The following is a 14,259-nucleotide window of genomic DNA, read 5'->3' on the forward strand; positions in this document are numbered from 1 at the left end:
CTCTAGCTCAATACTTTGATCAATGACCTTACCTCCCACTTTGAATAAAACTTGATGTTTTAGCAAAGCCCAGCCTGCTCTGTTCCTCCTGGGTACTATGACTCAGTCTGTACCACTGTCCTTCATTTGTGCCTGCTTCATGTTCCTTGGATTACTCTGGGCTGACCCATCTCCTCCCTACAGATGCACATGGACATTCAAACTCAAATGCCACCCTGACATTTTACATGACCACCAACTCCACACAGCCCCTCTCCATACCTCTATGTTCTTTTTGCTTCATAGAACTTACAGCTACCTTGTTTATTTGTTTATTACTCACATTCCCCACCAACCAGCTCCTGAAAGATCAAAAGGACATCTGTCGATTCCACAAGTACTTCCCAGGTCTGGTACAAAGTAAGGGTTTAATAAACACTGAATGAATGAGTGAACATGGTGATTTGGCATTTGCATCTTAGCAAGAAAAGAGCATGCCACATACAGACAGAGATGCCAGGGCCTGTGGCACAGTGAGTTGGAGAATCCTTTGCACAATCACAGACATGTAGAATGTCACATACTGTCCCTTCTGGAACATTCCTCAAGTCCTCCATGACTTCCAATGACACCCACTGTGGACCTAATGAGTGCTTATTCACAGCACCTTCCTGACAGCCTCCTCACCACCTCTGCACTCACTGGTGCTTGGTCTCATCTAACCCAGAACCCATATCAATAGAATGACCCACCTGCTTCCTTGTGTGTCTGCTCCTCTGAACTTCTTCATTGATGGGAGCTCCCCAAAGACAGAAGCACATTCCCCAACATGGATACAGACCTGACACATAACAGGTGCTCAGTGCTGTGTTGAGCCCCAAAATCTAGCCACCAACTGCTAAGGTGGAGAACAGGCAGGTCTTGATGAGAGATTATTTTCCTACCTCCATTTTCTTGTGGATCCCCCTGTCTTCCCAACCTGTGAATGTTGATTGCCTTGGCTTTGTCCTCAGTCTCCTTCTGTCACCTCTCCCTCACTCCTTGGCTAAGTCCCACTCATAACTCCAGACCAACATATCCAATCTTCCAGTCAACCTTGTCTCCATCTGACTGACAGGCATTCCAGATTCAGTGTGCCTGGGTCTGGAACCTCTGACCTCCTCCAGCCATTACCTGCTTCCATCACCATCATCCTCAAAGATATTCTTTATTCCCCCCACCCCCTTGGCTCACACCCTCTGTTGGAAATCCTCTGGCCCTCAGGGAATCTTCCCACCTGCACCACATTGCCTGGTCTGGCCACCTTTGTCTCCTGCCTCACTCATGCAGGGGCCTCTTAACCTACTTCTCTGCTTGTCCCACTGGCCCATCACACTATTCCAACATGGGAGCCAGGGAGATCTCTTTCAGAAATTAAATCAAATTATATCAATTCCTCTGTTTAAATCTACCCATCTTATTCAGAGAAATTCCTAATTAGTGGCCACAAACTACTTCTAGGCCATCTAGCTCTGGCTCAGCACATGATTTCCCCTCATCTCAATCTCTGCTCCCCTTTTTCCTACATCCCTAGAGTTTGCCAAGACTTCCCCTCCTGTAGGTCTCGCACTTGCTCTTGCTCTGCTTGGCCTCCTTCCGATGGCCACTCCCTCATTTCATGCAGGCTCTGCCCAATAACCCATCATCAGAAGGGCTTCCCTCCGAATTCCCCTTCTAAAGTAAAAACCCTCCAGTCACTGTCCACCCTCGCTCCTCTTGGTGACACTTGCTGACATGGCATATTACACATGTGCTCATTTACTATCTGTCTCCATGAGAACACAGGGAGGTGTGGCTGGCGGGAGTTATTCAGAGATGATTTCCTGGAGGTCAGTACATTCTGGAGTTAAGACTCAGTGGTAGGCTGTAAGGACCTGGCATAAAACAGTGGGCAGGCCAGGAAGGGCAGGGGACCTGGAGAAGTGAGGAGTAGGAGTGAATTGATTCGGACTCTGATGGGCATGGGTGAGTCTTGGAATGCTCATGTCTCAAGCACAGTCCTTCATGGGAATTCCCATAGAGGGAAACACTAATTACACCTGCCTCTGTCTTTGACCTCACAGTCTCTGGCATACATGTAACACTCTCACAGGCTGTGGTTACCATAACTTCCAACTAAAACATTAATGTGTTGGGGAAGCTCCTGACACTCAGCTCCTTTACCTCTTCCATGCAGGCCCACCCAGTCCTCCTGCCCTGGGCACTCATCACCCTGTCCTCCCCATTTCCAGTTAATTCCCTTTCCTTCTCTTTTTCAGGAGGAAAAAGTGCACAACTAATGGGTTACATCATTTTAATCTTGCTGCAGGTGAGTCCACACATTGTGGACTGCAACATGTACCAAATGCACATGTTTTAAACGTTGTTGACTCTGTGAACCCATGAGTTAGTCACATCTATAAGGTTTACTCCAGGGACTATGTCCTACCAGAGTAATCTGACCCTGCAGGCTCATGGGGAGAAGCCATTTGACATGCCTATTGTGAACCCTCTGTAGTGTTTCATGTAAATGTGCTTTAGCTATGCTCTGATAAGCCTGAATCTTAACTGATTCTGAGCTGAATCAGAAACAGGTCAGGGAAACTGTAAAGTCATTTCCAAGGACTCAGCTAAGCTGGGTTCATCCTGTAAATGTTATTCTTTTTAAATTGGTAAAAAAGACCAGCTTGAGCTATTGAAAAAAAAAAAACAAGCAAATAAACAAAGACACTGATGGATAGGCTAACTGTGGAGAAAACTCTCAGAGGAATCAGTGAAGGTTAAAGATTGGGTGCTTATGTGGGGGTTGGGGGTGATTATTAATCTTCTCTTTTAATGAAAGCGATGGAAGATGACAAGACTTTTAGCAAATTCCTAGTGCTTCCTTTCATTCTGCAAAAGTGTATGGAAAGGAGGGACATCCTCTGTCTGTAATGGCTGAGATGACCCAAACTTTGAGGGACTCCACACTCACAGCTCTGGGTGTAATGCAGAGTCATGCGCCTAGCATTTCTATTCAGTCCTGGAAGGAGACACTCACACTCCAGGAATGTTGCAGGGTTAGGTCTACTGAGGTTTAACCATTAGAGATTGCTGCTATTTAACCATTTGACCTATCCAGCTTGCAATTTTATATGGCTCAACCTAATATTTAAGGTTGGAAATAAAACCAGAGTGAAATAGTAACAACTAAAGGTTGAGTGTGAGCATTTCTTCATTATTATATAGTGATTTTCTTAGAACTGAAACACACATAATTTTGTAAAAATATTAAACCTTATTAAAAATGTGTACTATTTATTAACTCAGAGAATGCCAGTTAATGTTCTACATTAACACAAAGGTGTGTCCATCTAGCTCTGGACGTCTTTGGGGACAGAGTTTGAGTGCTAGTCATAAGCATTGGCATATTGCCAGGACAAGACCATGCCTGACAGAGAGTTGGTGCTTAATGAATATTTTTAAATAAATTAATAATTGATTGAATAAATACAGAATAAATACTACTTTTTCTCCTAAGAAATGATATAATGTGTAGGATCAATATCTCAAGCATACGACTAACTAGGAATTTGAGATTCAGGCAAGTTTCTTTCTTCCTTTTTTTTAAATGTTTGTTTTTTAGAGAGAGAGACAGAGCATGAGCAGAGGATGGGCAGAGAGAGAAGGAGACACAGAATCTGAAGCAGGCTCCAAGCTCTGATCTGTCAGCACAGAGCCCAACGTGGGGCTCGAACTCAGGAACCATGAAATCATGACCTGAGCGGAAGTCGGACGCTTAACCGACTGAGCCATCTAGGCTCTCCACCTCAAGCAAGTTTCTTGATCTTGCTGAGCTTCACATTCCTCAGCTATTCAGTGGAGAAAGAAAAGTGTAATTCCTCAGTCTTATATACTTTCAAGTAGTATTCCTAGCAGAGAGAGCAGTGTAACTGTGGCATGGCCCTATGCTCAGGTCTGGCCTTTTGCTTCACCCTGAGTTGTGAGACAAGGACAAAGGCGTCTGTCACAGGAATTGTTGCAACTGCATCACTGTGGCCCATAATAGGCTCTGGAGACTGCTTCCTAGGATCTCCAAACTGCAGTTCCTTCACTCCCTGCCCTTTTTCTGACGATACCCCCTCAGCTTCTGCATCTGAAATCTAGCCTTTCAGGCTTTTCACCTGGGTAGCAGTTTGGGGTGGCGTTAGGGAAGGCACTTTCAAGATCTCTGAAGTCTGGCATCCTTCTGCAGCCCCAACTTGACCCACAGGAAACTCTCACATTTTTGTTCCCCAGATGGAATGCACCTCACCCAGCTGCAGCCCACACCCCAGGCCCACTGCCTCGGAAATAAGCACCAGCATCTGTGCCTCCATGTGCAGCCCTCATGTCTCTAGGGCATGTACCTCAGAAGCTGCCACTAATTTGATCATAAGAAGCTGAATGAATATAGATAATATTAAGCTTTATGGGATGTCCCTGCTGTGGTGACCAACAGATGCAACAGAGAGACATCAGGGAGGAAGAGACTTGTGGTGGGCAAAGACACACGCTGAGCTTCAGTTTCCCCCTCTATGAAACAGATGTGTTAATAGAATATCATCCTTTTTTGGTTGGCTTGAAGATGTGGAGTAAGTGTGTCAAGCTTGGGTGCTCATTTGCAGCCCCAGTTATTCAGTGAAAGAGGATTATATGAACACAGGGTGATAAAAATTCATGGTCTATTCATATAGTAGAAAATGACAAAGCAAATAATTAGATGACTGTCTTTCCATATAGAGAAAGGTATTATGAGGACTGGAACTTGGTTTTCACCATTCCCAGTATCCACTGTGATGTCCATCCCAGGATGTTGGATGGATAAATGGATGGAGGACTGGAGGATGGGCAGAGGGAGGGATCTTTTTGAGAAGACCCTTGTCTATCCCTTAGGTTATTTCATAGTCCCACCTGCCCAGGCTATGCATACCATGAAGCTAGTTTATTTGGCAAGGAAGGGGGAAAATACATGGTGGAACCTGGAATACAAGGTGTTTTAACAGAAAATGTTTTAAGTTAACCCTTCAAAGGCTGGTTTGGTAACATTCCAGCTTTTGCAAATATCCTGACTCTGATGTGGACTCTCCTGGGTGAGAGGGAGTTTGTCCCCAGTACCCAGATGCAAGTGTTTTACAGCTGCCTTTCTGCTGGTACTATACAGGGCAGGAGAAACTGGCACAAGGTATCTTTAAGTCAACTCTTCTCACCTTTGAAATGTAATTCCACCTCCAGGAATCTATACTTAGGAATAAATCAGAGATACAGCCAAGGACTGATGTATGCAAATACCCCTGGCAACATCATTTGTAAGAGCAACAACCTGTGAGTGACCTAAACATCCAACATGAGGGATTGTTAAATAAACAATGATACAAATCATGCTTAACATTTTTCGAATGTGAAAAACTGGTATACTGTTGATTAAAAAAATAAAGCAGGGCATAACATTGTTTTTATAGAGTCATTCTATGTGTGAAAAATACAACATACAAATTTGAGAAAAAACTTCAAAAAATCAAATTGCTACTAGTGGTTACCCATGAGAGATGAAATAATGAATATCTTTTACTGTTTTCTTTATACTTTTCGGGTTTTGGATATGTGCTACATCCATTACTTCTATAATAAAACATAAATTTTCCTAAAGAAAAATATATGAGCTTTGCGTAGTGAAATATTAGGACAGAAAGGATTTTCTATAAAATACAACTGCATTTTTAATATTCTTCTCCATGGGCTTTGAGTTGTTAATGTATCATCTTAAAAGTCTAAGTCTAAGTCTTAGAAAAGGCAAAAATACCCTTTAGTGTATCTTGCAAAAGGATTATAATTATTAGGCAATTGTTTACTTAATAAGGTTCATATTGATGTCATTCATTTTAAGAAAACTTAAAAGTTAAATATTATAAATATAAAAGATGAAATAAATATGCCACATTGCTTTTGTTATTACACTACATGTTGGACAATAAAGATCATCAGCACCTATTATTTAGAATAATAGAATAATGTTAGAAATCATGGCAAAGATACCAATATTCTTATCATGATTTATCCTCCTGAGATAATCCAAATGTGTTGAATGTCCATCTGTGGATTGACCCTCATGACCTCTCCTCCAAAACTGAGGAAACACATTCTCATTTTTCCATGTTAAGAAACATGGCAAACCTTGTTATATTTTTCTATTTGTCACAGTAAACTCTGCTGTGCCTGTACCCAGTACTCTTTATAATGGACATGTGCCAGAATTTTCAGATTCTAAGAAAAGGGTAAGAGGATGGGGAAAGAACACATGGGGGAGGCATTTAGACATCAGTAAGTTTTCAATATCAGTAAGTCATATATTACGAAAAAAGTACCAGTCTCTAGAAGTCCACCCAGTATTGGGCTCCATGCTGTCACTGGGGACGTGGACATGGGGCTAACCTCAGGGAGCTTACGGTCTGCCACAACAGTGTCCATGGCATCTATGGGGAAAGAGCAAGGTGCTGAGTGAGGCCACGGAAAGAGGTCATGGCATTAGAATCAGGGGCATTCTTGACCAACAGGGGAACAGACTTTGCTTCTTAATTTTCCTTTTCTAGAAGAGATGCTCTCTGCCAGGGTGTGGAGGGAGCCTGAGAGGCTGCTGCTTCAATCTGCTGTGTGTGCCAGCCCTCCTGTTTCACCTCTACTCCAACACATCAGAGGTACCTGGTGACATAAAATTCTGAGCTTTTCAGTGGTTTGCTTGTTTATCCTGACTCATTACCTTATCTTTTCCCACTTCCAGTTTAAGAGCCAGCTTTCTTGGATTTGCTAAATTAGTTCACACTCATTTCTTGCTTTCCTTCTTTGAAATGGATAAAATAATTAGTCCATAAAGAATACTAAGATCCCACCCTCACACCAATCCTTTGTTCCCACAGTTCCCAGAATTCTGGCAGCCAGGAGTGTACACTCCAGGGTAAAGACCAGAATATATTTCTCTAGAGAAGCTGATCAGATCAAGAGGAAAGACAAAGATACTGACATTGGAGGATTCTCCAAGGAAATGTCCCAACATGCATTTCACAGTGAATTTCACAGATGAAGAACCTCATACATGTTGCAGAGCCTTCGATCAGCCTCTCAATGCCTTGCTTTCAATATAGTCAGAAAACCAAATATCACCAGATTCTTAAAGAATGTGATTCACACGAAAATTAAAGACCAAAACTAAGAAAGATTTATTTTGAAATATATCAAAGGAAATAGAAAATATATAAGAAAACAACACAACCAAACTATCATAAATATTCTCAGCAATATGAGAGAAAATACTGTATTTAGAGAAAACAATGTATATGCTATAAAAGAGAAATATGCAGAGAAGATAAAACAGCTTCTAGAGGGGCACCTGGGTGGCTCAGTCTGTTAAGCGTCTGACTTCAGCTCAGGTCATGACCTCAGTGTTCATGGGTTCAAGCCCTGCATCCGGCTCTGTGATGACAGCTAAGAGCCTGGAACCTACTTCGGATTCTGTGTCTCCCTCTCTCTGCCCCTCCTCTACTCACACTCTGCCTTTCTGTCAAAACTAAATAAACATAGAAAAAAAATTTTTAAACAGCTCTTAGAAGCTAAAAATAAGATAGCAGAAATAAAAATACAATAGAAGATTCAGAATATAAAGCTGAAAATATCCCCCAAGAAGGGAAGCAAAAGAGAATGGAAAGTAAGAAAAATATATGATATTTAGAGAACTAGCCTAGCACAGCCAGCATACAAAATACACAAAATAAGGGCACCTGGGTGGCTTAGTGGGTTAAGCTTCTGACTTATGCTCAGGTCATGATCTCACAGTTTGTGAGTTTAAGCCCTGAATCAGGCTCTCTGCTGTCAGCGCAGAGCCTGCTTTGGATTCTCTGTCTCTGTCTCTCTCTGCCCCTCCCCTGCTCACACTTTCTATCTCAAAAATAAATAAACTTTTAAAAAAATATGCAAAATAAGAACTGTAGGAAAAGATAATGGAGAAAATGTAAATGAGGAAATTATCAAAGAAATAATTCAAGGTTGTTCAGACTGAAGAAAACAAATGTCCACATTTAAAAGACCCAAAGAGTGGATAAAATCAGAAACAAAGTGCATAATCATGAAATTTCAGAACACTGAGGATGAAGAAGAGATTCTATACGATTCTAAGCAGAAAAAAAAACAAGGTTAAACACAGAAAATCAGGAAATAGAATGTATTCTGAGTGTTCATTAGCCTCCTTAGAAGATAGAAGACAATAAATGGATGCCTTTTAAATCCCAAAGCAAGTCTACACCTAGCAAACTAAAACTCACATAGAAAGGTGGAAGAAGTAGAATAAAATGTCATGTAGACAGTTTCCAAATCAATCTCAAAGCACTGTTTCTGCAGGAGCTACTGGAAGAAATCTCCACACAGTAAGAGAGTAAACCAAGAAAGAGGAATATATGGATGCAGGAAAGAGTAGAAGGCACCAGGGTAGAAAAGGAACCCCACGTGTTACGGGGACAGAAGACTACAGAAACAGCTGCTGTGTGCCAGGCCAGAGGGCAGCTAAGACAGACTGGAGCAGACCAGAGGGCTCTGTGGAGGTTTCATGAAGAGGAGATTGATAAATAACTGAAATGTCTTAACATTTCAAGGGAGTTTGAGGTCAAATTTTGACAAATGCATAGAAAATGGAGATAGACAGAAAAATATATATTATGAGAAAAAAACGAGAAAAGAGTATGCAGGAAAGAAAAGGCAATCATGTGTGTAATTCACAGCTTGGCTGGAAATGGCACTTGTGTAATTACAATAATATGAACTTGAGAGCGTGGGGTGAGAAGGGAGCTGGTGAAAGAGATGTCCTCATCTAATAATATGAGGAAAATTCAATGCACAATGCTTGAAACTGAGAAACTGAGGCAGAAATAAAAGCATTTTATCTAGAGACATATATATACCAAAACAAAACAGAAACAGCAAAAGCTAAAAAAATGCAAAAGAGTTGCCTCTCTGGAGAAAGGGAAATTGGGGACATAATGGGGAGAGGACCTACTCTTTTATGAATAAATATTCATAGGAACAATTTGACACTTTATTGTATAACTATAATAAACCTTTTAAAATCAATATTTCAATATCCACATTAACCACAAAGAGGAGTACTAAATGCTTCTTCTTTTCTTAATCCAAATGGGGGAAGTTACTTGGAGCAAGATTATTGTCTTACCTTTTGTTCTTTTAAAAGCCCCACAACCCCCAGTCCGTCAGAGAGAAAAATATGTGAAATTAATAATATTGGCTGGTCATGCCTTATTTCACCCATAAACTCATTCATTTGTTCATTGTTCTTTTTGTGCTCTTTCCTTGTGCTAGGCATTGGGCTAGGTCCAAGAAAATCAGACCCATAAACAGGTAGATTAGATAGATATATAGATAAATAGACAGACAGGTAGATTATAGCTAGCTAAAGATGATAGGTGATTGATAGATGATAAATAGATAGATAGATAATGATATAGATAGATAGATAGATAGATGATAGATAGATGCTATGTGTGTAAGTTGAAGCAGATGTTCTCAGTGATCCACCCATGTGCCTCTGACCTTTTAGTGAATTCAACAATTTACAGGTGCCAGTATCTACATTTCTGAATCTAGCTTTCTTTTTCAGAATTGCATAAGGCCACTCTGCCCATAGTGAGAAAACGCACGCACACACACACACACACACACACACACACACACACAGCCCTCATCTAATGAATGTTATCAGTGCATAAATATCCCCAGTTCCCTCATCCCTTGGATGGTAAACTGAATGTATCACACTAGCTCACAATAACCCTGTGGGAGTAAGTCCCAAATATTCAAGGTTTTCTTACTTAAAAAAATGCATCTTTATTGGCTGCCTTTCCTTCCTAATATCCTCACACTTCCCAAATAAACTGCTTGCACTTAAAGCTTTGACCCAGAGTCTGTTTAGGGGAAACCAACAATAAGACATACATAAAAGTTTAGACAATAACAGAGATATACTGGGCATTTGGAGAGCTCAGGGGAGATATTGAACCCAGGCTGGGAATTAGTGGGGTGTGGGAAAGTGTTTGGAGTCAAGGACAGCCCATGGAAGTAAGTGACTCCTGAATCAGAAATTAAAGAATGTTTAGCATTCTGCAGACCCTTGGATGAGAACATGGTATCAGAAGTACACAAATACAGCCCCAATCATAGGACCTGGAAGGACAGATACTCAAGAAGGTAACTGCAGGTGGTCAAATGGGCCACATGCTATGTGTCGTGGGGGCAGAAAAAGCAACTTTTCAGGGGAGTCCCACTGGCATGGGCTATTTGACCTCTTCCTCCCTCTGCATGCACACTCTTCCCCAAGCTCTGTTCATCATTCTTCTACCACTTTTCCTCCTTCCCCTTGAGTTCCTCTCCCTCTGCAAATCGTCACATGTTGGTTCTTCTGAGGGTTCTGCCCCAGACCTTCTCATGTTAGTCATGGATTCTGACCAGTTGATTTTGTCTCCCACCACTGCTTCAATTATCATTTATATGCCAAATACTACTCAGTTACATCTTCATCCCTACGCTATTCTTTATCCTCCAAGCACATATATTCAACAGTACATCTCTCTAAGAATCTTCACCTAGCATTGTGTTTTACATCATAGCAAGTGCTTGAAGTAAATGGTTATTGGAAGGAGGTGGACTTAACTATGCACCTGGCACACAGCTTTTTTCAAACCCAGAACTTTTCTATCTATGGATGGTCGAACATATTTTTCCTTCTTTGTGGAAAGTCCTTCATGTTATGCCTCAAGGTGACTGGGTTACATTATTTCAGGGGACACCATTCATAGACTGTCATGTGCTTTCATTATCATCTAAAATCCACTTCCCCATAAAGACTTGTCCCAAGCTTTCAACATAAATCAGGTCTCCTTCTTATCCTCTTCATACCTTCTTATCAATAAAAACCATCACGCTTTATAATTAGACATTTATTTTTATGACTATATGGTACCATATCTATCTTATTCATTATTCTATACAGACCACTTACCCAGTGTCTATCATATAGTATAAACTCAATAAACATTTATTAAATGAATAAGTCGAATTGAATTCAACCTTCAAATCACTCAATTTTTACTCTGCACCAAGAGAAGGACAGAGGTGAACATCACAACTCCACACAGCACTTGTCCCCAGGAGACTCACAATCAGGTGCAATATGGAGAAATCCATCAATACAAATATGCAAAAGATAGAGATAAAAGAATGAAGGAATAAGAGAGTGGAGTGAAGAGTAGGTGTAAGTGTGGTGTCAGAGAATTAGGAGAGGGGAAAATCAGTGAAGGGACGTAAACCAGCCTTACTCCCTGCACTGCCTTAGGAGGCTCAGGCAGCCCACACCTTTACTCAGTACATAAAATACACTAAATAGAGTTGAGTTCTAAGATGCTACAGCATTAATGATGACATAAAGGTTTTATGGGCAACATGGGCTGTGACCAAAATCTCTCTACAGCAAAATCAATAGAACAGAATTATCATGGTGAGGGCAAGCATCTAGTCTTTTCCAGTGGGACATTTCTGGCTATTTATAACCTCCAAAGAAGAAAACTCACTTGAAAGTGTGAGAGAGAAATCCCCATTTTCTTTTGGAGGTGATTTTTGCAGTTTATAATGGCAGAACCCAATGACAGAGTCATAAGAATCCTTTGATGGTTGTATACAAAACAATGGGAGTTTATATATTAAATCCCTTATTATCTGTCTATAGGATGGAAGGTTAATGTTATTTCTGAAGGTTTTTGGTATGTTGGGGCAAAATCACAAACTGACTCCAATAAAAGACAGTACCTTGAACAAATGCATATGTAAAATGGTGTTAGCTTTTACAGCATAGCATACCACCTCAAAACAGTAATTTAAAACAACAAGCATTGTTATTCATGATTTTGTGGTCAGCTTTGTGGTTACTCATGATCTTCTGGTCTAAGCTGTCTGGGCTAGAGCTAAATGATCTAGGATGTCTTCTCTCATGTGTATGTCATTTAAAGCAGTGGCAACAGCTCCTCCATGCGTCTTCATCATTCATTAGGCTAGCCCAAGCTCATATGGTACTGCACACATTTTCCCAGCAGTATCAAGATAAATCAAGGCCCTGTGAGAACACTTTCCAGATTTCTGTTTGTGACCCATTTAGTATTGACCCTTCAACAAAGCAAGTTATATGGCTCAGCCCAGAGTCATTAGGAGAGATACTGTGCCAGGGTGTCATAGGAAATAAGGGAAACTGCTGTGATAATTTTTGGAAACAAATTACTGCAGAGACAAATTAAGAATGTGTACAGTGAACATTGCTATGATAGAACAGTAAGGGCTACCATTTGGTCTTATACAAATTTTTATCCAGAGATCCTCTGGTACTTGGAGTCCTACATACAGAAACAAAACTCTTCACTTTGCACAAGTTACCAACACAGACCTTGTGTTCAATAACTTTGTTGGCTAACAGCAGCTGATACTTCCAAGAATTCAATACATAACACTATTTTTATTGACACCCAGATTCAGAACCAACTGGAAGATAGTCATAGAAGGAAGAGTAGAATGTGGTTGAGGTTTTCTGGCCAAGTGTGCTTAACTAGCATACCCATTGCCCTGTGCCTCTCCTGGGGGGCTGCCTCTGTAGAATCCATGGTGTGGAGGAGCGGAGAATAAGATTTCTATAGGAAGACCCAAAGAGAGAGAGAGAAAAAAAAAAGAGGATTACATCAAGCATATTCAGCTGCTTCTCTCAAACTTGTAATCATAGAATCCTCCTCCACCCAGTAGGTGCTGTTTCCATATCATACCCCAACCTCACCACTACCAATTGTCATATTTTTACCTTTTTAGCATAGTGGGCATAACTGTTAATCTTACCATCAGCCATCATGTGGCTTCAAGGCAGCACTGATCCTAATATATAAGAACATTTTTCTTTTGCAGACACAATCAGACAGTTGTAAACTTTGTCCCCAGAAGACTTGAAAATAGAACTTGATGTCAAGACCACTCTATACCCAAGGTTGAAATGAATTTGATTTTCCATTTCTCATTCCAAAGTATGTCCAGCCACACAGCCCAATACAGTTAATCAAAGTTTTATAATGATATTAAAAACCTAGAGATATTTCCATCATAAAATGTCAACAACATATTGATAGATGTCCCAAATTTGAATATAAAATCCCTCCCATTATGAAGTTCCAAGCAGAAACTAAAGTTCAAATAAAGTGTAAAAAAATCAATCTCCAAAAGTCAATTTTGTTCTCAAATTAATGTGAAGAGAATATTTTAATTATCAATTTTTCATATGTAATTATAGATTTGCATGCAGTTGTAACCAATAATATAGAGAGATTCAGCCTATCCTTTGCAGTTTCCCCAAGTGATGTAATCACTTACCAAACCATAACAATATCACAACCAGGATGTTAACATCAATGTAGTCAAGATACAGAGCATTTCCATCATCACAAGGATCCTTCAGACTGCCCTTTTGAAGTAACATGTTACCCGCCTGTGTCCTACCCTCATTTCTTTTTAACCATTAGCAATTACTAATTTTTAATTTCTTTATTTTATTTATTTTATTATTTTTGAGAGACAGAGAGACAGAACACGAGTGTGGGAGGGGAAGAGAGAGAGAGGGAGACACAGAATCTGAAGCAGGCTCCAGGCTCTGAGCTGTCCCCATAGAGCCCAACGCAGGGCCCAAACTTACAGACCGTGAGATCATGACCTGAGCCAAAGTTGGACACTTAACTGAGCCATCCAGGTGCCCCTTAACTTCTACAATTTTAAAAGATATTATCCTAATGGAATTATATGGTATGTAATATTTTCAAATTTGGATATTTCACTCACCATAATTTTCTGGAGATTGATCCAAGTTGATGCATGGATCAACATGGTGTAATTTACTGCTGCATAGTATTTCATGGTATAATGTACCACACTTTGTTTCATACAAATACAAATAAACATATATTTACAGCTTTTTATGTAAACATCAAGTGTTCATTTCTCTGGAATAAATGCCCTGGAGTGCAATTGCTGAGTCTTATGATAGTTGCACTTTTAGTATTTTAAGAAAATGACAAGCTGCTTTCCAGAGTTAGTTTTTGTCTCGTTTTACATTCATATCTCTTAAGGTTTTTCACAAAGCAAAAGCGTTTAATCTTGATGAAGTCATAC

The sequence above is a fragment of the Panthera leo genome, chromosome C1 (assembly GCF_018350215.1).
Source record: "Panthera leo isolate Ple1 chromosome C1, P.leo_Ple1_pat1.1, whole genome shotgun sequence".
In the NCBI taxonomy this organism is placed as follows: Eukaryota; Metazoa; Chordata; class Mammalia; order Carnivora; family Felidae; genus Panthera; species Panthera leo.